Raw genomic sequence first — 24049 nt, forward strand, 5'->3', positions numbered from 1 at the left:
TCACTTAATCATCTTTGTTGCCCTACGCTGGACTCTCTCCAGCAGTTCCCTGTCTCTCTTGAACTGGGGAGCCCAGAACTGGAGGCAGGATTCCAGTTGTGGCCTCACCAGTGCAGAGCAGAGGGGGAGAATGACCCCCCTCGACCTCCTGGCCACACTCTTCCCTGTGCAGCCCAGGATAAATGAAGAGGAAATCTTAACATTAATCAGAGGTGCAGACAGAGGAGCCTGCACTTACGTGCAATGGCTTCTTACCTGTATGTTTGTTGTACTGTGCTAATTATGTATGAGAAAGAAAAATGCCAGATGAGGTTTAATTAGGAACAAACTGCTTTGAGGCGTGCGCTCAGAGCGCGGTGCCGTTCTTCAGCCTGGACCACGGCCAGGACCTGCGTGAGCTCCTCGGCGCGGGACGGGGCTGGGAGCAGATGCCTCTCCTCCAGAGCAGCTCCAGAGCCGCCAGCCTCGAGGAAGGGCTTGAATTACAAAGGAAGGGAAAGGGGCTGAGCTTCCCTCCCCTCCACCTCCCCTCACAAAGGGCAATAGTCAGTTTACTTTAATAACCCCACTATCAGCTGCGGAGGAAATTTCCCAGTCCCGGAGGCTGCGAGCGCTGGGGGAGCCAGCGAAACCCAAAGGGAGCTGACCGAGGCAGGGCAGGAGATGGACTCCCACTGCTCTCCCACCAGCTGACTTTCCCGGGCACCTCAGAATTGTTTTTCTGTCCTGATTTTATTTTTCTGTCCCGTGGAGGCTTGGGGTAAGTGTCTGGTAGTTTTCCGCTTACCTTTCTTTTTAGCGGTTCGCTAGGATTTTGCCAAATTACAATGGAATGGCAAGGGCAAAGTATTTCCTGCACCTTCCTGTGCTTGCTCTGGAAGTGGATGATCCAGATTTGAAAAGCTGGACCTTTAAAATCGTTTGAATTCCTACGCTGCTTTTTTAGAAAGGGCCAGGGAGCGCGTATGGAGAAAACAGACTTTCCAGCGCCTTGTTTCAGCTGGTGGGGACTGCTGGGGCCACAGCATCCTGCAGTGTGCTGGATTTTCAAATGCTGGATTGCTCTGAACGGAGATCTCCCGAGGTCTGTCAGTGGGTTCAACGCTGCAGATGTTTGGGCTGTTTCCTGTGAAATCAGCCTGTGGGGGTCGAGGCAGCTGCTGCCTCCAGCCAAACTCTGCGTTCAGTCATCCGCCGGGAAAAGGAGCGCTCAGCGCTTCCTCTCGGCATTTGTGGGGAGAGAAAGAAAGAAAGAAATAAAGAAAGAAAGATGTAGGAATCAAACAGTAAAAGGTTTTGCTCGAATGTGCTTACTCTGGGCCTGGATCCTCTCGCGAAAGGGACGTGGTGATTTGGGAGCAGGGGGGAGAGGCAGGCGATTCCCTCGCGGAGCGGCTGCGGCGTTCCTTCCCCACACAGAATTAATAGATTTTTCAAAGCCACTGTAAAAGATCTGCTTGATTGTAAAAAGAGAATTGGCCACGGACTGGGGTAGGGTGTGTTTGCAAGCAGTCCCGGGTGTGTGTGGGTGGCTGCGTACGTGGTAGAGCACAGCAGAGCTAACTTTAAAGGCAGATGTACTAAAACTTATGTAATGTATGAAGCTGAATGTCCTTTCCTGACGTCCCTGCTGTGAACCTGAAAAGACTAACCCTGAAATGATTTTTAAAGCTGTCTTTGTTAGTCATCCTTTATGCAATTTGTTTCTTTTCACGTTTCATTTTGAGTAAAAGGAGATAGGCTGGTTTCACTCCCCTCTCCACTCCTCCTCTATTGTTAGTCGCTCCCAGCTTCCCGTGCAATTGTCCAGCTCCGCTCTTTTCAGAGCCCAGCGGAAAAGGATATTGTTGAAAAGGAAAGAAAGAAAGTATTTCAAATTAAAATCTGGCAAGCATTTGCGTCCTCATTAAGCTTCAGACACGCTTCCTCCCTCCCATCTCTTTTTCCCCAAAAGTAGCAGGGTGACCAGCATCGCTTGCAGCGTCTCAAAGAGCAGCAGAATCCTTCTTAGCCATTCACTATTCAATAAATGCAGCAAATAACAATCACAGTTTGAAAACGAAGCATATTTATAACAACAGGTACAACTAGGAACACGTAAATACAACAAAAACAGTGAATTCTTACATGGAGACAAGGCTCGTTCAGAGCTGTGAGCTGGGACATCTGACCAGCTGCCCCACCAGCCACGTTGAGCATCTGCCCCAGTCGTGGCCGGGGACCAGGGCTTGTAGGAAGGACGTAGGGAAGTGTTGCGAGTGTGCAGTGAGGGAGAAAAGGTCAAGGCTGCATCTGTATTTGTTCTCATTAAATCATAGCTTGATGTAACAAATGGTAATTAACAGTCATGTTAATGGTTGGAGGTAAACTGATAGGGCTCTCTTTGCCTCCTTTTGATTCCCAGCCATCATTTCAATCCTTGTCCTCTGAGCAGCATGGATGAAGCTGGGTTGGGTCTGGGTGACCTTTGGGAAGACCCATCCAGCAGGACCATGGCCTGGTGGCACGTTTGTGCTGCGCGATGCTGCGATGACGATGGCAGGCTCCTGGCACCGTCCTTCATCCCACTGCGCAGCAATTAGCAGGAGGTGTCCCTGGGCAGGACTGCGGTGCTGTGGGGTTTGTACAAATAACCTAGAGTCTTGTGAGGCTGAGCTGCCTCCCGTGGCCTCGTTAGTGATAATAGTAGGAGAGATGTGAACGGAGCAGGTGGAAAAGCAGGAGATGTGGCTGTTTTCTCCAGTGAGCCCTCCGTTCTCTCCCGGTCCATCCTGCAGCCCTCTGCCTTCCCGGGGTTCCATCACCACCACTTCCCAGACTTCTGTGGCCCCAGGGTGCCTGCTCGGGAAGCTGGGAAGATAGTGAGTGGGATGAGAAAGCACTCAGTCATTTTGTGAGCTTCCTTCGGCTGAAAGTGACAGGAATAACACCTTATTTAAAAGCCTCCCTCAGCTCTGCTGGGTATTGTACAGAAACACCCCCTTTCTTTGCTTCTCTTTGACTTTCACCATTTCAGAGACCTGCAATTTGATGACAGCTTTAATAATATAAGATACAATTGTCAGTTGTGTTGAGAAGAGCTATTGAAAGAACTTGGAGTTGTATCACCTGGGATAGCAAAACGTAAAGGCACTGATTTGTTCAGTCCCAATTTTAGGTGCTTGAGACCCAATTTTTAGGACTTGTTGGGCTGTGTTAAGTGCTGGCCATAAACTGCCGGTTACTCCAGTCAGTGCCTATGTTAGATATAAAGGTTTATTCATTTTTTGCAACTGAAGACCTGTTCCAAGAGGTTCTCCCTCCCCCAACACTGTTTCCTTCTTCCACCCCTTCACCATAAAATAATTTTCTGTCTTTTTTTAAACTGACATAGTTTTTTTTTCCTCATGCTGTCCCCTCTACTGTGGTAACACCAGCGCTCGTTAATGGGAAGGGATAAAGGGTCTGGGCAGGACCTTGCTGGTGGCACTGGAGATGCTCTGCCTTTGCTGTGGTGATTGCGGTGAGAGGAGGCAGCCTGTTCCCTGCCGCGATGGGAGGGTCTCATACGCCCTGTTTCCCAGTCCAGAGCAGGATGGGGACTGGGCTGCAGCCAGTAGATTTACAGCAAAGGCAATAAAAACAAGAATTAGACCGATAAAATGATAAAAAAAAAAAAAAGTCTTTAACAAAGCCTCGAAGCAGTTTGTCATATCCTGCAACAGAGCTGGCTGATGGGCTGGAGGGGAAGGTTCTTGAAGGGGTTGTGCTGGTGCCACTCCATGGGAGAGAGCAGAGAGCTCCAGCAGAGAGAGGGGAACCAGGCTTTCCCCCAGCAGGATGGATCCTCACTGTGCAGGATATTTCCCAATGTTTATTGTCCCAACAGTGCATTTTGCATCTCCCAGGCCCCCTGTTAGTGCTGTCTGCCCTCAGATTGCTCTTTCCTTCCCTGCGACTCAGAGAATGGGTGGCTGCACGTTTTAGCAAACTCCCCTCTGGGGCCTGGGGGAGGTGGTCAGCATCTAGGGACAAGTGACATGAAGAGAACATATGAAATGGTGAGGAGAGTAGTCAGTGCTTGACGAGTCTGTCAAGGGCATTAAATGACATAGACCATGCCAAGAGGGAGATACCAGAGATGCTGGGGGGACCTGTGTGGGACCAGGACTCTCCCAGCCAATGTACAGAGCAGATATTTAACTGTGCTAACAGGGTCCTGGGTTCTGTACGTAGAGTGCCACGGGCTCAGCCCCACAGAGCTCCTGGGGGTGTTGTCACTGAAATGGCAGTTTCTGTTGGGAGACGGGGGACGGGGCTGAAGGAAGAGTGCTCCAAGCATCGCCCGTGGCAGCTGATTGCCCAGAGGGAACGGCCGTGCCGGGTGAAGAGTGTCCCCTCCCCGGTGTGTCTGTGTGTCCGTACGTCTGCCGAGCCCCCGTGTGTCTGGAGGCAGTTGGATCCTCAGCCCCCATCCTTGATAAATCAGGGTCATCCCCAGTCAGATGGCATCAACGCTGCTCGCGCTTCCCCGACCGCCCCCAGGTAGCTGGCCGGGACGCCTGAGGCACAAGCCAGCCTTCTCCAGAGTGTCCCCTCGGCCAGGACAACATCAATAAAAATGAGAATTTATGAGCTCTGTCATGTACAGCAAGCAAAGCATCGTGCAACAAATTAATCACTGATTGCGGTGCGGTGCTGACTGGGAGCTTTCTGCTGCTCTCTTGGCATCGTTGCAAGGTTGTTAGTTAAAAAACAAGTTTGATAAAGAGACCCTTGACTCCCAGCACGTCTGTCTCCTCTGTTACGGGCTCACCAAACACCGTTAGCCCAAAAACTGCTGTTCACTGTTCCGGTTGCTCCAGCTTTTAGTCCCCAGGATGTGACAGCTCTAACAGTTCTCAGTGCTCGTCTGTTGCTTCCTGTGTGGTAATTTTGGGATCATATAATGATTCACTTTCCAGTTTGGGCTGGGAGGAGCTGGGTACTGCTGGTCTACTGGGGGCTTAAACTGTGCTGGAACCCCTCTTTGGGCTTCACAAGAGGTGAACGGGGACCAAAAGGCCTTTGCCTCAAGCTCTGTTTCTTCATTTCCATGTTTACACAGCGGCAACGGAGTGGCTCAGCTCTGGTTTAAAGCACTCCCAGGTGCTTTAACAGGGCTATGGCACAGCAAAACGAGTTACAAATGGCTCTTGGCTCTTGCACATGGCCTATAAAAGCTGGTGACATTGTCAAGTCAGGGGACATCCTTTCCCCTGAGCTCCAGATAACATCCCCATGCCTTCTGCAGGAACTCGTGTTCACTTGTCTGTGTGTGTGCAGACAGCTGGATCTATGTGCAAGACTTACATGAAGTAGAGATTCATTATGTAGCAGAAGCTTTAAAACCTTATTAACACTTGATATAATTCTGGTGCCTGTGTTAGCAGTGTCCAGTGAGAGATCTCAAAGCATTTTTCAAACATGAACCCACAGCAGGGTACGTCTTCAGAGTCAGTAAGGAAACCAGAGCAGCAGGTGGGTGTTTGGCCAAGTGACTGGTCCCCATGGGAGATCCAACTGGTCCCACGGGAGAGCCAACTGGTCCCATAGGAGATCTGACCAGTCCCAAAGGAGATCTGACCAGTCCCATGGAAGAGCTGACCATCCCTGCAGACCCCTCGGGTGGCTCTGGGGCTCGGCAGGGCTTTGGAGTTGGGCTTTGGGGCCGCCTGTTCCTGCTAAGCTGCTTCCCTTTCCTACCAAGAGAGGTTTTGCTCATTGTTCTCTAATTTCAGCAGACAGGAAAAAACCCACCTTTGAATTCTGCTGCCTGCCCTGTCCCCACAGCCGGTGCGATTGTCCCAGCACTCCTACCCAGACCCGCGTCCTTTGTTTTCCTGTGGTAGCTCTGCGAGGTTATTGTTTTTGCAGTAATTTTATTTATCCCTGACTGAGACCAGACCATTGTTTCCTATTGACTCATGTCACCTGTCGATGGCCTCTTCCCGTCCCTCGCAGCGCAGGGCTGGGAGGTGGAGGTGATGGCTGGACCTCAGGTTTAATGAATCCCCCCCGCACTGCAGCAGCCCCCGAGCCACCCCACAGCCAGGAGCTCTGTGGGCAGCCCGGGACATGGGCCATGGGGAGAGGAGATCTGTAGGGGAGGTTGTCACATGTTGGGGATGTTTTGCCCCATGTCGTGGCAGACTTGTATCAGCTGATCCCATCCAGCCTGGTTTGGTCACGGGTGCTGCACCCTGAGACCCTCTGATGCTCAGCACCCACCTCTGAGACCCACCAGATTTCGAGGCATTGCCTCAAGCGCTTGCTGGGTCCATGGCACGAGCTGCCAGCGGGTCTGCTTTAGCTGCAGTTTCAGTGTGTTTCATTATTTACTTTTTTTTTTTTCTTTTTTGCTTTCTATTTTCTTTTTTGGGAGTGCTCTTACATCAGAGCTGGGCGCTGCTGCCCATCTTTGGTGTCAGGAGGTTGGCTCATCTCCTCTGCGTGGAACGGAGCTCCCTCTGCTCCATTAATGCTCATGGCAATTACCCGGGCGCTGGAGAGGGAGCAGGGCTTTCTGCATCTTAGATGTAACATCAACATGAAATTTCATCACCTAGGTTTCAAGAAAAATAAACTGTGGCTGGACTTAAAACACAGCGGTGAGGAGGAGTAAGGGAGAGAGCCTTTTATGAGCATTGAGAATATTTGTAGCTAAGCAACCAACATCAGCAGGAAGAATAAATCAAAAGTTTCAGGGCTCTGCCTGCCTGCCTTCAAGGGTCAGGAACTATATTTTCCCTCTGTTAACAAGATTGCCTTCCTTTGAAACATCAGCTATTAGCTACTGCTGGAGGCAGGATGGACTAGGAGCTTGGTGTGGGCTAGAGACACAAATGAAAGGACAGAGAAGATAAGCATCTTGCCAAAGGCCATGAAGTGAGCCAGGCCTCCAGCAGCTTACGGGAAAATCCTCTTGGAAGAGGACTGTCTAACACGTATCTAATATTTTCTAATTACTCTTGTGTAAGTCCTCCTAGCAACTCGTCAAGGCAGCAGCTATGGACTATATTCCCATTTCACAGATGGCAAAAGCTGGATGAGTGCAGCGGTGAGTCTCGGTGGCTTTGCTCATTTTAGATATTTGAACAGTTCCTGTTGCTTGGGGCACCGATCTCCGAGTCTGTGATTGCAACACAGATCCTAGGCCTATTAGATAATTGGGCTTTATTTTCTACAGAGAGCTTGTGCAGCGTTCCTCACTGGGTTGCACCAGAAAACCTAGAAGCAAGACATTTAACTTTAAAGTATGTTTTATTTTATAAAGAGGAAATTTCCCAGAAATGCCAGTGGGAATGGCAGCAAATCAAATCCCAGCAGTAGTTTCTCAATGGAATTTCTTTTTTTTTTTAAATACCATCTTATAACCTCGGGGTATTTTCCACCTCTCCTTCTTCTCCTGCTTAGTCAGGAGCTGGTTGGAAATGATGCTCCGGTCTGTACCCTGCCCGGGCAGCCTCGCTCATCGCCTGAGATCCGGGCTGTGCCTGGACTTCTGAGCTGTGAGAACATCCCCTGAAAGTGCTTTAGAACCCAACTGTTGGAGCCCCGAGCCCCTGCTAAACACACAGCTGTGATACACCGTAAATCTAGGCCTTAAATAGACTTATTCCCCCAGCAGGAACCCCAGAGACCTCTTAGCCTTCACAGACACTGAAGTTGGTGTTAATTATAAAGCTGAGTGTATTAAGGCCAGATCTCATGGTATTTATATGGAACTGTATTCCTGAACCAGATTTATTGTTTTAATGAGAGGAATGAACAGTAATACAGGAGAACTCGGGTGGGCTTGGACTTGTAAGACCCGTCCCAGCACCGTTCACATTTCTGGGCAGGGCTGCACCAGAGCACGCTCCTCAGCAGAAGGACTGTCCACATATTTTAGCACTTTATATGGTGTTTTCTCCACTTTTCTGCCTAGAAACCTTCCTGTGGCATTGAGCATTTCGGTGGAGCTTAAAAAAGCGCGTCTCAGTTTTTATGTATTCGTGCTCTTTATACCCTGATCTCTATTCAGAGCATCCTTTTAAAGACGATGACAAGCGTAGGACTTTTAGGAGGCAAGAGGCTGTTTTTTCTGTCTTATTTACTGATACAGCTGTAAGCCTGGCTGATGGTGACTGGAGTTACTCAGCTGTGAAAAGCACTTAGGGATCTGAAAGCAGAGGGTGTTTCTGTCCATTAACACCAGTGTTCGCAGCAGCCCAGCCGGGTGGGGAGTCCATTTAGTCCCAGTCCCACAGCTGGGCTCTGAGAGGCGGCTGGAGCTGGCAGGTAGAGATTAAATGGCTGTTGGGTATATTTAGCAATAACACTGTGCCAGCACGACAGTCAGTGATTTGGGGGCCATTATTAATGTTAACATTCGTTCAGGGTGGATTTTACTTTTCATATTAGAGAAACTATCACTTTTGGAAGTCGCGCAAACGCGGTTTGGAAACGGCACCGACTATTTTAAACAAAATGCATTGATGGGTGTGAGGAAGTTGTTCTGGAAAGAAAAGGGACAGAAACCCAGTGCATTCGTATACATCTAAGCTATTTTGTTTGATATTTTTTCTCACCCTCCCACCCTCCTCGGGTGGGTGCAGTGAGGTGGGATCTGCTCCCACTCCCCTGCGTGGAGGAGCGGAACCTCTCCAGCTGGTTCCTGAGGTATTCCCAGCTCCCCAGTGGAGGTTCTGAAATGCTTCCACAAATACAGATAAGCACAAGCAGTAGAAAACCAAACACTGGAACTCTCTTGTGTCCCTTCCTCAGCCTCCGTGAGTGTGCGGGGGGCAGCTCCTGCTCTGGTTTCCCCTCCTGGGGAGGGAGATACACCCAGCTGGTCGTGGGACAGACTGAGGACACTAGAGTCAACTTAAAATTCATCTTCAAAGTAGTTGTTTCACCTTTTTGACTCCATTTGATGAGCTTCCCCCCCTCCTGATACAGCCTGACAGTATTGTGTCCCGCCGGCGTCTCTCCGGTTCCGTCGGTGTGACCGGTCCGTGTGTCCTTATGGCTGGGGAGGGACAGCCCAGCGCCGGCGGCTGCCCCAGCTCTAACTGCTCTGCCCCGGTGTTTTGAGCTGGAGCAGTTTCCATATTGGCAGTGCCCCCGTGGTAACTAATGTTATTTATTAATTAATTATTTGAATTGCAGCCAAGCGTGCTCAGCATTCCCGGTGCTGCTACGCACTGAGCAAACCCCAACCTAAAAGAGAGCTGTTTGTGGGGGAAAATCTCCACAGGTGGGAGGGGGAAGGAAAATGCAAAATCTGGTCATTTCAAATAAAACTGACACCGGTTTATTCAGACCTGCTGAGCCAGGCCCAGCTTTCCTGACCCCCAGCTCCTTTCAAGGCTGAGCTTTTCAATGTCACTTGGGTTGTAGTTACAGGGAGGAGACGGCTGAGCTGCCTCATGGGGCTGGCAGGAATGGGAATCAGGGCAGGGCACGGCACGGCATGACATGGCACGTCATGGGGTGGCATGGCACAGCATGGCATGGCATGGCATGGCACATCATGGGATGGGATGGCATGGCACATCATAGGATGGCATGGCATATGGGCACCAGCATTAGAGAAACTATCACTTTTGGAAGTAGCGCAAACACGATTTGGAAACGTTGGCCAGGTGTTGGGCTCGCTGGGCCAGTCCTGCCCGTGCCACTGTGCCAGGACCACACCAGGGAGTCCCAGGCAGATTCCTTTCTCTGGGTATGAGGAGAAATTGCTCTTCAGTGCTTCGTGTAGGGTGTCTTTTCCAATTCCTTTTACACCGAGTGCCTCTTTTTCACTGTTACTTTTTTCCCCAAAATCACAGCCTCTTGTCTTCAGTTTAATTTTTACATTTAATGAAATAGTCCTGTAATTAAATGTTCTTTAACGAATCCCTGGGCAGGGTATCTCATGACAAAAAGCACTCTGATTTTATTATTATTACTAATGCAAAGTAATGAAATGTTTGAATCCTTATCAAGTGTAATTCAGGGGGTTAATCGGTTAAGTGGAAAGGAAAAGTTAGCTCCATCCTTTCTGCTGGACTCATCGTCTCACCGTCCTGTTGCATTTTTTTACCATTTATTTAGATCTTGAGACTATATTGTCTGGCCTAGAACATACAACTGCACGTATGTATGAGCTGCTGTACATTAGCACACCGTGCTCAGGTATGTTTGGTTTCCTAGTTCACTGGGCAAACAGCAATAAGGTAAATACTGGGAAAGCTGAACAAGAATAATAGACTTTTGAAGTCTGTGGTGTCTGGCTTAACAAACTGAGCACCTCACTAAGAGAAGAAAAGTGAGCCTTAAAAACATCTGAACTTGCCGAAATGTTTGCATTGAAAAATATTCTTGCGTCTTCAATTTGAACTACGAAAAAAAAAGCAGCTCTGTGGATCAGTCAGTCCCACATTTCCTCCTGAATGGGACTAGCCCGAGTTCACACACTCCCAGCCGTGGGTGTTAATTACTGCCAGACCCCGCTGTAGGCTGAGGAGGAGGCTGGGGCAGATGTTGGCCACCTGGGCCACGAGAACAAGGCTTCCCAGAGCCTGGACAGGTTCAGCTTCCAGAGAGATGGTTCAGACATTGAACCCTTGTCCAAACTAGGTCAGCTGGATATCAAAATCTGGGTTTGCTGGATATATCCTGCTCTGGGGCATGTGAGCCTGGCAAGCCAACGGCAGCTGTGGGCTGTCAGCGGCACGGCTGTGAGGGACAGGTCTCTGCTGTGGCTGTCAGTACAGCCCGCGCGGAGACGGCAAGGGCAGGAGTCCTTTGGGAAACCAGAAACTGGCGTAAAGGTTAAAAGTGGCCGTTGTTTGGTATTTAGAGGCTTTACAGATAAAATTGCACGTCTCTGGCACAGGACATGTGTGGCAGATGCAGACAGGCAGGGAACGTGTTTAACGCCTCGGTAGGCAGCGGCCTGTGGGACGGGAGGGACATCCTGGGAGCTGAGGGCACTGAGACACGGACCCCAGTGTGCCCGAGCCCCGGGAAGGGGCAGGGAGACAACCAGTGCCAGAACAAGGCACGGGTAATTCATTCCAGAGAAAGAGTTTGGAGACCTGTGTTCTGGTTTGTGGCCATTTCTGTCCCGGAGGTGAAGCTGTAGCAGAATGTGTGTCCCCAACACCTGCCCAGGATGCATCCTGTACTTCCCTGCTGGACTCCTGCATCCCTACCTCAGCTGTAATCCCTCTTCTCAACAGCTTTTCCTTAGGAAAACACTCTGTCCTGCCCCATCCTGTCTTCCGTAGCCACAGAATGGGGACTTCCCTGGTGTCACAGTGCACTCAGTGCCACGCAGAGGGTTCAGCTCCTGCCTCCGTGTGGCCTCGTGGCCGGTGAAGCTCCACGTGGGCTCTGCCCTGGTGCCCAGCTCTGCTAATTAAAATGCCAGGAGACCTGCCACCAAAGGGGATGGTCTGACGGGGGAACAGGAGAGGCACAGGAATGTTTGGGGCAGTTCTGAGGCAGTGGAAGAGTCAGTTCAGCTGGAAGGAGAAGGGCGGAGGGATCGGACCTGTTAATCTGCATGTGCCCAGCTGAAACGTTCTTTCTTCTGATCATCCTTCCTCCCATCTTTGATCTGAGATGTACTTTTTCCTGGAAGACTTCCAACACTCTTGGTGTAGCTAGGAAGCTCCTTTTTTCCCCCCCTGTGCCGGCCACATCCCCCAAATTTAAGAAAGAGGCTATGATGAGGTGGGACTGTTGTGTATAAAGTCATTTCTGGATAAACGCGTTCGACTTCTTCAGCCGTTCTTGGTCTCTCTTTGTTCCCAGAACAAGCCCAGAACAGGCGGTGGCAGCTCAGGCTCCCACGTTCATCTCGTAGTTTGACTCAATGCGATGTGGAAAATCATCCCCGTAAAAGGTTCAAGCTGTGGTTTGGGTACAGATGTCCAATAAATGGAGAACTTTTGGTGACCCTCATTTCTAGACTGACATGTCAGACAGGTTCACGTGCCAGAAGCACACTGGGAAGCAGAGACAGGGTTGGGAATGATGCCAGGAGCCGGGATGCGTTCGTACAGCTGCGGAGCAGCAGCTTGGCTGGGTCTGGCCTAGGCAGTGGGAGGATGGAGAGAACCCCAGGGTACCCAGCTGATAACGATGCTGCTTTTAAAAAGGACAACATTTTACCCTGCTTCTGCTTAGGAGGGTCAAAAGCAAAAGAGGTGAAGAGACCTTCAGGTGAAAAGGAGGTGAACACCTTCCTTCTCTAGAGGTGAACACTCACTTCTCCTTCCTACAGCAGCAGAAGCCTGACGCTAGATAAGTAGCTGTGAGATGATTCATAAAAAACTAATTTATAATTTGCCAGAATATAATCCTATTTGATCAGTGTTATTCAGTTCCTCTTTCTTTTAAAATTCAGTGCACTTAACTGTTCTACGAGGGTTTATGAATGTTTAAAAATTGCTTTGTGGTCCCTAAAGTAATTTGACAAGTCTGACAGCTATTGATTAAAAACCTGAAATTATTCAGACTGTAGGATGACTTGGGGGATTAGATAGAAAGTTTTTTCAAATGTGAAAGGAAATAAGATGTTGGAAAGTAAATATGTTCTTGAATATTTTTGAAAAATCCATTACAACTGTGAAATTAAATTGAAATGAGATACTTGGTGTGGAGATGAAGGAACTAAATGCTGGCTTTACTGTTTAGGCATGGGGCACAACTCACCATCCTGGGTCCAACACATGTTTCCTGGGAAGATGCTGGTGACGGGGCTCTGGCACTGATCCCACCACGGGGTGCTGTGGGAAGCCCTTGGGGACCCCCAGCACCGGCCCCTTTCCTGGGGGACCATCCAGCTCCCCCTGTTCAGCCCTCCCACATCAGGGAGCTTGATGCCGAGCAAGGTCAGAGGACAGACGTGGGGCTGATGGGGTGTAGCTCTTTCTACCCAATATGTGTGTCCCCGTCTGACTCCGTGGGGCAGCCAGGAGCTCATGGAGCCTCAGACTAAATGACTGCAGCCTCCTGGATTGTCCTAATTTGCACTTCTCCTGCAAGAGCTGCTGCTGTGGCTGGGAACAGCTATTGTGCTCTGTCTCAACTTGTCCTTCTTCACCAGACCTCCAGGAGGGGTATCTGAGAACTGGCTACACATCTCTGTACGTGCCAGAGAGACTCTCCTAGGAAATCACTAGATGGGCCATTTTCCATATGACCAGAAGGAACCTCTTTGTTCAGCAGATCCAGACCTCTTCTGTTACTGATGACCGTGTTTTAGAATATTCTTCGTAAACATACTTTCTCTCTTAACATAATTGAGGTTTTCTCCCCAATTCCCCCTCCTTCTGGATGGCTCACCTCAAATTTCACTTCTCTCGTGGAGAAAAGCCGTTTTTCAAGTTGGAATCAATTCACAGCCAGTTTTTAGTCACTTGTTCTACCAGCGTTGCCCCGTAGCTTGAATAGCTCTTGTCCTTCTCATGTACTTACTCTGAAGTACGTATAGTCCTCATGCCTCTCAGTCTTTTCTTGTAGACCCAACAAGCCAAGTGTCACTACGCTCCAGCATCAAGCCAAATACGACCCGGCAGGTGACATTTCCCCTCAGCCCTCTCTGAATGGAGATGTGGATCAGCCATGGGGCAGAGGTGGGCACCTCCCCAGCTTGGCTGCTGTGCCCAAAACCCCCTGCAAACCTGTGTGGGTGATCCATAGCCATCCACCTCCAGGACTGAGGGTTTGTGGAACAGAAACAAGTTCATCTGCTGCCCGTGTTGTGGGAGAGCCCTCCTTCCCCGAGCCCGGGGGAATGTGCTGCTGGGCACAGAGACCACCCATGCACCCTTCTCCAAACACAGAAACAGTTCCCATCTTGCCCATACCCGAGAAAAATGTCAGATAAGAGCCTGGCTGCTCGTTATCAGCGCTGCTGTCAGGGAACATGTGTCAGCTCAGGTGGAAGGGATGGAGAGATGTGTCTGTGGGCTGGTACAAAGCATCTGGTGAGCTCTGCAGGGTGTCTCTGCCAAGCCTGGTAGTTCACAGAGATCTGGTGCTGCTTTGGATGGCATTATCATTGCTGGTATTTAATCAGATAATTGATGGCTGTTGGGATTGGTTACATTCTCGAGTCATTCAGTCCACACAGATAATAAAGTGTGTGTAATGATGATTCAGTCCTCTGGATCGAACGGTGGATTTGTGGATGTGGAGATATAAAATAAGCGGATCACGGTGGGCTTCCTTGGGCTGTTACCCCACTGGGGTACCACGCAGCTCTTGCTCATCTCCAGTAATTCTCAGTTTCACTGGGATCAGCATAAACTACGCATTCAAAAGCCTTCACTGGGGGAGTCTGCAAGGTACAACAACAGCTTGTACACGGTGTCACCAGGCTGTGCACAGTATTTCAACCCTTGTGCTATCCACGGCCCTCAGTTGTATTTCAGTGACAATATTAAGCTTTAAAAAGATGAGTGGAAAGAAAGGAGACCTTCAAATGTAGTTACTGCCAGAAAATACGAGGTACCACATAGTTGCCATTCTGCAGCAGACAGGGATTATCCATAAACCCGGTACCTCCAAAGTGAAGGACAGGACTAAAGCTGACCCCAGGCGCACTTTGAACTTAGCTACTTCTGATTAATTAAGTTTTTCCTTCCTTGAGCCTGATTTAGTACTTATGCTCAGAATGAAGGATTTAAGTTAAGAAACTGTTGAGAAATTGAAGGGCAGCTCTCATCCCCTCTTTCTCCTCTCATCCCCTTCCCTACACATGCACACACACGTGGGTAGTAGAAGGCTTGATGTGGCTGCTGTAAAATCAGTCTCCCCAGGCATTCCCATCCCGGAATTCCTGTCATTCCTCCTGCAGTTGCACCACTTTCCCTGGGGATTTTCATTCCTGCCGAGCTCGAAATGTCAGTGGGACATGGCAAACGCTTGGCTAATACTGGCCATAGGTCTCAGGGCAGCATGGAAGGTTTGATAGTGATTCTGGATTTGTATGGAATGTAGGAGTTTCTGTGTGACTGTGTCTTTCATTCCGTTAATGACTGACCTTTCCGGGATGTTCACAGTCCGTGGGTGCCGGGCTGAGGCACAGCACTGCCATCAGGACCCCAAGTTTGGGAAATTTTCCTCTGCTTCTGGGAATGCAGATGAGACTGTGGCTGGTCCTGCAGCTCCCTGGAGCTTTCCACAACAGACCCGAAACCTCACAGCCCTCCTGGTTAATAAGGATAATGACTGTAATAGGAGTTCATTAATGTGCTGCCATTTACAGCCTTCTATATGGGCAGGGAAACATTGAATAAAACATAGAGAAACCTGTGCGGGTACAACCAAAACACTGGTTTTAAAGTTTTTGGTTGCTTATTGATGACTTACCTAGCCCAGCAGACAGGGTGGTTTGAGGCAGGACGGTGGTGAGAGAGCGTGAACCCCCTGCACTGCCGGGGCTCCCGGCCACCCCAAAACCCTGTGGGGCTGGAGCCCTGGGCTGGGAGTGGGGGCTTGGGGCTCCCTGTCCCTCTGGGCCACTGCCTGTGTCACCAGATGAGCAGCAGTGCCCAGAAATACCCGTCCTCACCTGGGGGGTGATTGCCCAGCCTGTTCCTGGGGCCTGGGCAGGTCCTGCAGCTCATCCCCATACCCAGGACAACTGGTGTGGGGACATGGCATTTTGTAGCTGTGTGACCGCTTCGTGACTTCCAAGTGGCATTTGCAGGGATATTTCCACTCTGTATTTCCACTCTGTAGTGAACAGGGCAATAGTATAAATCACTCTGCTGAGATGGACACACTGGTTTGGAAAAGTCTGTGGCACTTCGATTAGTGATAAGGAGAAGTGCAAATATGAAGCAGAAAGGTTTGATTTCTTTTTTTCCTCTGCTTCTTTGGTATTTGGTGACCACGATAAAATTGCTTTGTTTTAGAAGGGGTTTTGTAGAACATAGTTGGGAATGTTCTTGCTCCTACCAACCAATTGAATCTGCTCGTGTCCTGGAAAGTCACTCAAGCACTGCTTTCCTAATTTGATTGCTGCGGTTGGCGTGCTCCGCGCCGCGCTGCTGCTGCATCCCCATAAACGCTCGAGGATTTGGAGGGGGGGTGGGTTTACATCTGTAGTCAGATCTAAAAAAACTTGTCAGAAATGATTCTGCTGATCCTTTAATTAGAATTCTTTAACCCACTTTTTGGAGGAGAAACAATTGTTTGGAGTAATGAGAGAGTATGTTTTGATTGAAGGATGTACAATAATCTGCCCTGAATCTGCTCTGCTGCATTGTACCGAATTAACTTATTTCTCTATATTTGTTCATATTCAAAGCATAAATAATTTAGCATTTTGTCTCTCTCTGTGAATGTGAGAAGCATGCGTGCTGCTTTCAGATCAGATGGAGCAGTGGTGTTTATTACTCTGATGTTGGGGAATGATTGTTGCATATTTAATATTGCCATGAATAAAAACCCCATGGCTGCGTTCCCACTCGTGGGGTGGACATGTGGCTCTCTCCTCACGCCCCTGAAAGGACTCAAAGCTTTTGCATGATGAAGGCGGTGGCTTTGCTTGCCCACGGTGACACAGGGCACGAGTGGCAACTGCATTTAGCCACCAGTGTGGCTGGTGTCCACCACCCACCTGGCTGGTGTCCACCAGCCTCTTCCCGCAGCCCCCACCTGCACGAGCAAAACCATTTATCTCACCCAGAAATACTCGGAGACTTACACTGGGTGACAAAGCAAACGCCAGGAGAAGTAAAACAAACCTCATTAAAATAAAGTGGCTGGGTGATAAGGCGAATGTTTAACATACCTTTTAGAAGCATATTTCTTTTCCTGGTTTTATCTCACTAATGCCTTTAAAAACTGCCTGAGAGTATTTTGTAGTAATTGCCAAAGTAGCTGGAGCTTTTAGCGTTCTTGCAAGGGGCATTGAACACCTCTGATTTAGTCGGTTTATTTCAAAGTGTTGGGGAAAATACCATGCAGTGGGTGAGTATCTGGGCCATGTCTATTATTCTTATTTATAATTAAAATGTCTTCAAAGTGTGGCACAAGCATTACAGCACCCTGCAGTAATGGGCCCAGGTGCTCCTCCATGCAGGAGTACTTTTGCAGTGCTTTGGTCCATCAGGTGCCTTGCTGAACTCCAACTTGTCACCCTGCGCTGTTTTCCATTTTCTCCTCTAAAATTCACTGGCATGGAGAGGAATTCTTGTGCGTTTTACCTAAGGCACTTGCCAGAATAAAGGGAGCGAGGCACTGCTTGGCAATGGTGAAAAGCAAGGGAGAAAGAGAGAGCTTTGTCCACGAGCCATTTGCAAGCCGAGCCAGTCCCGCTAGGTCACATTCTTGTTCCCTCAGCCTTGGCAGGGATTGCCTCTTTTTAATGGAGCCCAGTGTTCCCAGTGTTTCCAAACTTGTTTCAGTGTTTGCAGCAAGCTGGGATGGTCTCCGAGAAACAGTTTGTCTGGATCTGATTTCGAGCAAGGCAGCATCCTTGCGTTGGAAGCTTGGGAGTCTTGGCACGGCTCTCCAGCGCTGGGAGTGGGGAGGGATGGACGTTGCTCCCACCCCTTGAAGGGCTGAGCTCTCTGAGAAGGTCCACATCGGCGTCTCAGGGTGGATCAGGCATGTGCTTCTCAGGTGACTCTCCCAGTTGTCCCCACTTACTGTGCTTGGGTCTGGACCATGGAGCCGTCCCAGCCCCTGGAGTGCTCTCGGTGGGAGCTGAACCTCCTGATGTGCTCCTGGAGCAGCGTGGCTCTGCTCCAGCCACCCCTCCCCGGGTACAGAGAGGGCATCGGTCCTCAGCACCAACTCTTCCCACTTCAGATTTGCCCCTCTTGCACCGTGCTACAGCTCATGTGGTCATGGCCCAAACGCGGCGCCGCTGGGGTAAGAGAAGTGTGTGGAGGAGGAAAGTCCTCCTGCCCGTTCCCGAGGAGTAACTCCACCGACGCTGGGGACAGTGGACAGTGTTAAACAGATGTGGATCAGAAATGGTTCAAACCTCTTCCCTTACTGGAACGCAGCCATTGTGCTTGTTTAGTATTCTCAAAGCAGAGCTAATGACTATTTTTATCTCTATTCTCATTTCTCACGTACATATAAAGTCTCTGTTGATGTTTAGCTTGACAAGCCAGGCTGCAGTTACGATGCCAAAAATCTCTAAACTGTCATGGAGTGAGACAAGGATAAAGGAAAAAAACAACTTAGATAAAAGGGCTATGGACTCAGAAATGCTGCCTGTGGCACACTTCCCAGTCCTCAGAGAGACTTATTAATTTACATGGTGGAAGTCTTTATGGTGCACAACTCAAGTGGCTTTCTGGCTCCGCTTGGGATCTCATTGGATTGACGAAGAAGCTGCTTTCACACTTCCACAGTCAAAGGCATTTAATAGCATTTTTGTTCCTTAAAGTGTATAAGGTAATAAAATGTATAAGGGATGGCATAAGGGAAGCCACATGTCAAAGACCGTACTCTGAAATTGCACATGGACCTAATGCAGGTTTTTCTTTTTATTGCCTTGTTCCAAGCAATCACGTTCTATCTCAGATGTAACACTGAGTCCTTTGCTGCATCCTGGGTGCCTCTGTCAGAGCAGGAGGACCAGGCTTTGGCACTGTCTGACCAACCTCCCATCGCAGGGCACTGCAACAAGCGTTTGCGTTTCCTCCCCGAGCTTCCTTCCAGCTCTGTTTTCCTTTTGTCAAGACAATTACATTGGTCATTGCTAAAGTAGAAACAGAAGGGGAGTAAAATGATTGATCTTTCCAAGCGGCTTTGCTGGTGTCTTTAATTCAACATCAGCAGGAATGTGTCTGCTTTGGAAAATGTGCTTTGTCTGAGGGACTGGACTGCTCGGACGCCTGCGTCCTTGTCCACCTGGGAGGGCTCGAATGTGCCAGTGACAGCGTCTCTGACAGGGACCAAAAATTCAGTGTTTTCCCTGGCACCGTGGTCCCTTGGGGTCGGCCAGGTTGGGAAGGACAGAGACATAAACCTGGATCTCCCTCCTGGAGCTGGACCCATCAGAGCAGGGTGAAGCTGCAGTGAACCGTGGTGGGGACCCTGCGCTGCTGCTGCCAGCCCCACTAAAACTCACTGTTCCCCAGGGAATGGGGCTCCAATCTCTATAAAAAACCCACAACTAAACTAAAAAAAAAAAAAAAAAACCTTAAAAAAATCTAAGTTGCTATCCCATCATGTGTAGAAGTGGATGTGTGCATTGTGGGCACTCCAGAGAGAAGGTTCTTGGCAGCTTTTCCGAAGTTGTGGATGCTGCAGGGCAGCTGCTGGTCCAGCTGGTTTTGCAGAGGATGTGACCAGTCCCTCTGCACCGGGGAAGGTTGGACTGTGTTCTCCTTGTGTTATCCCCGTAACCAGCCAGATCCTCATCAGTTCTGCATTTCTCAAGCGTCCAAAAAAGTGAAGAAATCATGGAACAATTTTTTCTCACTTGGCAATTGTTTGAGTTTCTGGGAAATCTGCGTTGTGTCAGTACCGTCCCCGTCCCACCCCTTGGAAGCCGAAGGAGCCCGGCAGTCTGAGTTGTCATCCTCTGCTCTGTGCGAGAGATCTGGCTGGAGTGACTTAGTCACAGAGCGAGCTCGGTTACTCATCAACAGCCAGGGTCTGTCCGTGTAATTCCTGCTGACAGGCTGATGATTTCCTCATGGGAAGGCAGCCCTGGCAGCAGACCTGCGCAGCCGTCCAGCCTGACCCTGACTCACCGATGCCCGACGCTCCTGCCTGCGCTCGGGAGCTCCCGGGAACCCTACCCCTCGGGAAGGGGACATCAGGGAGAGACCAACACAGCGCAGGCAGAGAGAGGGGCTACTTGGGGGGCTGATAAGAGGAAATACAGCTTTTTTGGCTTCACAGTTTGAAGCCAGTATGGACTGGGATGTCCAGCTGCTGCTTTTGAGGAGCGCTGGGGAAGTGGCACCATATGAGGTCTCCCCAAGGCCATTCCTCTTCATGTTCCAGGTGGCCCTTGCCACCTTGGCCAGCAGCCTGGGCAGGGGACACCCAGCCAGGGGGTGGTGGCCAGGCTCCTGGCTGGGGAGGTGGCACAGGTCCTGCTGAAAAGAGCTCCCCTGTCACCTGAGCTGGTTTGGGTGAATCACTGGCAGCCAGGTGTGCCTGTGTGTCACCTGGATGGGTCCTGCTCTGCCTCCAGCCCTGTCACAGAGAGACCTGGAGGTGGCCGGGGGTCAGTCCTGTCCTGGGAAGATGTTCTGGTTTGAGAAATACAGAACAATTTATTGTCCTTTAGAAAATTATTCTGTCACCCAATGACCCCTCCCCACCTGGGAAGGGGAATCAGGGGAAAAACAAGGAAATACATGGGTTGAGATAGAAATAGATTTAACGGGATAAGACTAAATAATTAACATTAATAATACTAAAGAACCAATATTGATCCCAATACCAATATAAAATACACAAGGATTACTCTCAGCAGGAAACTGTGCTGCTGCCCCAGCAGGGACAGCCCATGTGGGACACTGCCAGCGCTGCGGCTTCGGGAGGGAGGGAAGGGTTCAGGGGTCTGGCACTGGGGCAAGGAGTTCTCTGGACCCGCCACCATCAAGGGAGGCAGAGAGAGAGAGAGCACTACACAGCCAACTTTCTAATTTCTATTGAATGTGATGTTTGTGGTATGAAATAATCCCCTTGGCAGCCTGGGTCAAGTGCCCGGGGTCTCGCTCCTCCTCATCCCCACACGTGGCAAGGCTTGAAAACACTGAAACCTGGAAACCCCCATCCCACAGCTGGCTATAAAGTAAATATTTTCACAAATTCAGACACTAGAGTCTTCTAAAAGCGCAGTTTTCCCAAGCATTAGAAGATAAATTAGTCCTGTGTCGCTCAAGCCAGGACAGAAGGAGAGACGGTACCATCTAGGGCCACACAGCGTGTACTTTTTAATCGGCTCCAGTTGTTCTGTGAAGCCATTTTAGGCTCTTAATGCTGCTTCTCATCACAAACAGCTCATGTTTGTGATGGGAAGTGGGAGGCAGTTGGGGCTGGTTGGGCTGGGCTGAGCTGGACTTTGCTTCACAGTGTTTACAGCGCTGTTGCTCAGTGGGACCAAACCTGCTGCTTTCAGTTTTGGTCCCAGGAGATGGTTATAGAGACATCCAGCCTCTGGCTCCCAACGCCAGCAGGGAGAAGATGGGGCACAGCGGGCTCCTGCCACCGGAGGGAGGTGAGTCCTGCTCATCCTCTGGCCCTGGGCTGGGAGGTGGCCACAACTACCCACTCAGTGCCCACCCAGCCACACCAGCCGTGGTTCCCCTCCTTGGCTTCCATGCTCCAGGTTTGGCCACTGCACCCAGGAGGGACCGGCAGCTCCGGTACCCAACGGGAGCTTTGTCCTCCCCCACCCTGGGGATGCTGCAGGACCCACCTTCTTCTCGGGCAGCACTGGGTTTCTAGTAGCTCCTTTTTCTTCTAAGCCCTCTGTGTTCCCATCTGATGGAGTCTCGGGCAGGAAAAGTGCAGGGAACGGGGAGAGGAGGCGACGGGGGCTGGGAACAGGCAAAGTGAGGGCAGGGGGTGTTGGGGAGGAATTTGCAGAGCTGGACCCCAGAGTTCATCCTTGTGCTTCGGGCTGTTCTGGCTTAGCTCTGCCCTAGTCCATAGCTGTCAGCTCCGGAGCAGCGCTCCGGGCCCCGTTGCCGGCGTTCCCTGCCTGACGGTGCCGGTGAGGGATGCTGGCATTGGGACTGGGACAGTGCCATCGGCAGCTCAGCTCCCGGGGCCAGCAAAGTCAGCTGGTGTTTATAGGTACTCATACCTAAAACCTGTCCACTGCCTCCCTGGGTGGGGATTTACTGATTTACAGCTGGTGCTTCCAGGGTAAATCACGCTGCCGACAGCCCCCTGATGGGAGTCCGGCACTTTCCCAGCCCCGAGCTGGGTAAACATCATCCCCAGCATGATGGAGACGTTCCCCTGGCTGGGGTGGGGACCCTGCAGCCCATCGGACTCTGCCCCTTCTCTTTGCCTCATCTTATTTCTTGTTAGAGAAGGCGCAGAGCCCTTCATGGAGCCATCACCCACGTGTGCCCCCCCGACACGCACCCCTCCGAAACGGAGTCTGGTTTTAGCTGTGACGGTGTAAATCCGGGGCAGCCTCATCAGCTCAGGAGGAGATTGCAATTTGGTTAATGAGAACATACGCCGGCCCCATGTATTCCCAGGGATTTGACCTAAGCTCAGCATCTGTCAGGATAAGAAAAAGTGGTTTAGTGGCAGTGGCGGCCGTTTGGGGCAGGGGGTAGAGACGGTGGCTGGCTCCTCCCTCCTGAGGGACAGTTTTATATTCCAAGCAAGAAAAAACATTCGTAGAAATCCGTGTTTTAATAAAGTAAATGCAAGAACAAAATCTAAACCCTACCTCTGCAGATCAAAACATTTTGAATTTTCTCAGAAGAAAGTAAGAGAAGCATTTTTGTTTTCTGCTGGTGCGAATTTAACCCTTCAGAGCTGGGAACCCCCAGGCAAAGCCAGTGTCAGGGAGTGGGGAAGGGCAGAGTCAGGACTGGGGGTAAGGGGTGAACCCAGGCCAGATCCGCGGAAAAAGATGCGTCCCTGCAACTTGGTTTATTTTAACTCAGTCTAATTACAGCAACTCTGGCTCTTACTGTAGTGTGTTTAAATAGTTTTAACTCTTCTTGTGATCAGTAGAGGCTGATGGCCTGAAATGCAGGTTTACTAATTAAGAATGGAGTAAAATTGCAGAAGAGACGGGCACAATTCTACCTCAGCGGAGCTGACTGAGGCCAAGCCAGGTTGTGGGGAGCTTTGTGGTGACCCCGAATACCTACCAGGAAGGAAAATCCTCCCAGATTCTCTCTCTATAAAAAACTCCGCACAACACAGCTATCGGTGTAAAATACAGCCATTTTTGCAATGAAGATGAGCTGTAGTTGAATTTGGTTAATAACCTAGGCAAGTTAATCCTGTTCAGGAAAGGATCAAACCAGTTTCAGCGCATCTGTGTCAGTGCTTTGCATCTGCCTGGCTGGATTGATCTGAAACAACTTGCTCACAAAAGAAACGTGTTTCTGCTGGGCACCTACTGAATCAGGGCTCAGACCTGCCCCTGCTCCTGCCTCCTGTTCCCCTCCTGCGGTGGGAACCGTGGGGTCAACCCTGGGGGTCCCTTGTGGAGGAGAGAAGGATGGAGAGACTCGGGTACCAGAGAGGGCCGGTCACAGAGCTCCCCGGGAATCACCATGTCCCATCCAGAAGATGGTAAAAAGTGTTTCTGGAGAGAATGATTTACTGGGTCTAAATTCATGTCTCTGAGAGAAAGAAGTAATTAAATGCACAGCAACCCTGTGTGAAAAACACGCAGCGAATACGCAGCAACCTTGTGAAAAAAAAAAAAGACAAAGCCTTTTTTTTTTTTTTCAGGCTGTACTTGCTCTAGGTATCGCTGTGACACTTTATCAGCTCTTGCTACACAGAGATTTATATGAAATCATTTCTATTCCATTGAAGTAATTTTCAGAGATTAATTTTTTTAGGGTATTAGCATTGATTCCTGAGCGCACGTGCCCTCCTCCTCCCGCCAGCAGCCCATGCCCAGGGAGAGCGGCATTGTCTGAGCTGGAGGAAAGCTCACTGGCCCTAATTTATTGAAAAAAATTAATTTTAGGTTTAAAATGGGACTGTCATTTATGAACCCCATTCAATCTGTTCTTCAATCCCGAGTCTTCACCCTGACCTTTTCCATATCTCAAATCCTCTGGGCTGTACACTGTTCATTAGTTAAACTTTCAGGAGGGAGCAGCAGGTGTGGGTTGTGGATAAGGACTGCACGCAAGCTTGGCTCTCTGCTTATCCCTGCACCCTGAGCAGGAAGCGGCCCTCATTTAATTTAGGGCAGTGCCAGGATTTGGACTTTTTTCAGAGTTTTTCACAGTTTGTAAGTTTTTAATAACAATTTTTACATCAGCTCTGGAAGTAGCCGCCCCTGGCACCGTGTGAAGCGCGCAGTAAGGATACTTGCACTTTGAAAAATGAGCTGGAG

General features: G+C 49.9%; 1 protein-coding gene across 12 annotated transcripts in view; it reads left to right on the plus strand.

Annotated features, from left to right (window-relative positions):
- Positions 1-24049, plus strand: part of DAB2IP (DAB2 interacting protein) — a 202076-nt gene that overhangs the window by 118597 nt on the left and 59430 nt on the right. The window contains exon 1 of one of the 12 annotated variants that reach the window (XM_014942909.1): positions 606-760. The exons of 10 other annotated variants lie outside the window; for them this stretch is intronic. The gene's annotated coding sequence lies outside the window, so the exon portion shown is untranslated. Of the gene's footprint in view, positions 1-605; positions 761-21156; positions 21215-24049 lie in introns of those variants that run through there. One more of the 12 variants, XM_014942907.1, reaches the window with a different exon arrangement.

Source organism: Calidris pugnax, unplaced genomic scaffold (assembly GCF_001431845.1).
Source record: "Calidris pugnax isolate Ruff unplaced genomic scaffold, ASM143184v1 scaffold102, whole genome shotgun sequence".
Classification (NCBI taxonomy): domain Eukaryota; kingdom Metazoa; phylum Chordata; class Aves; order Charadriiformes; family Scolopacidae; genus Calidris; species Calidris pugnax.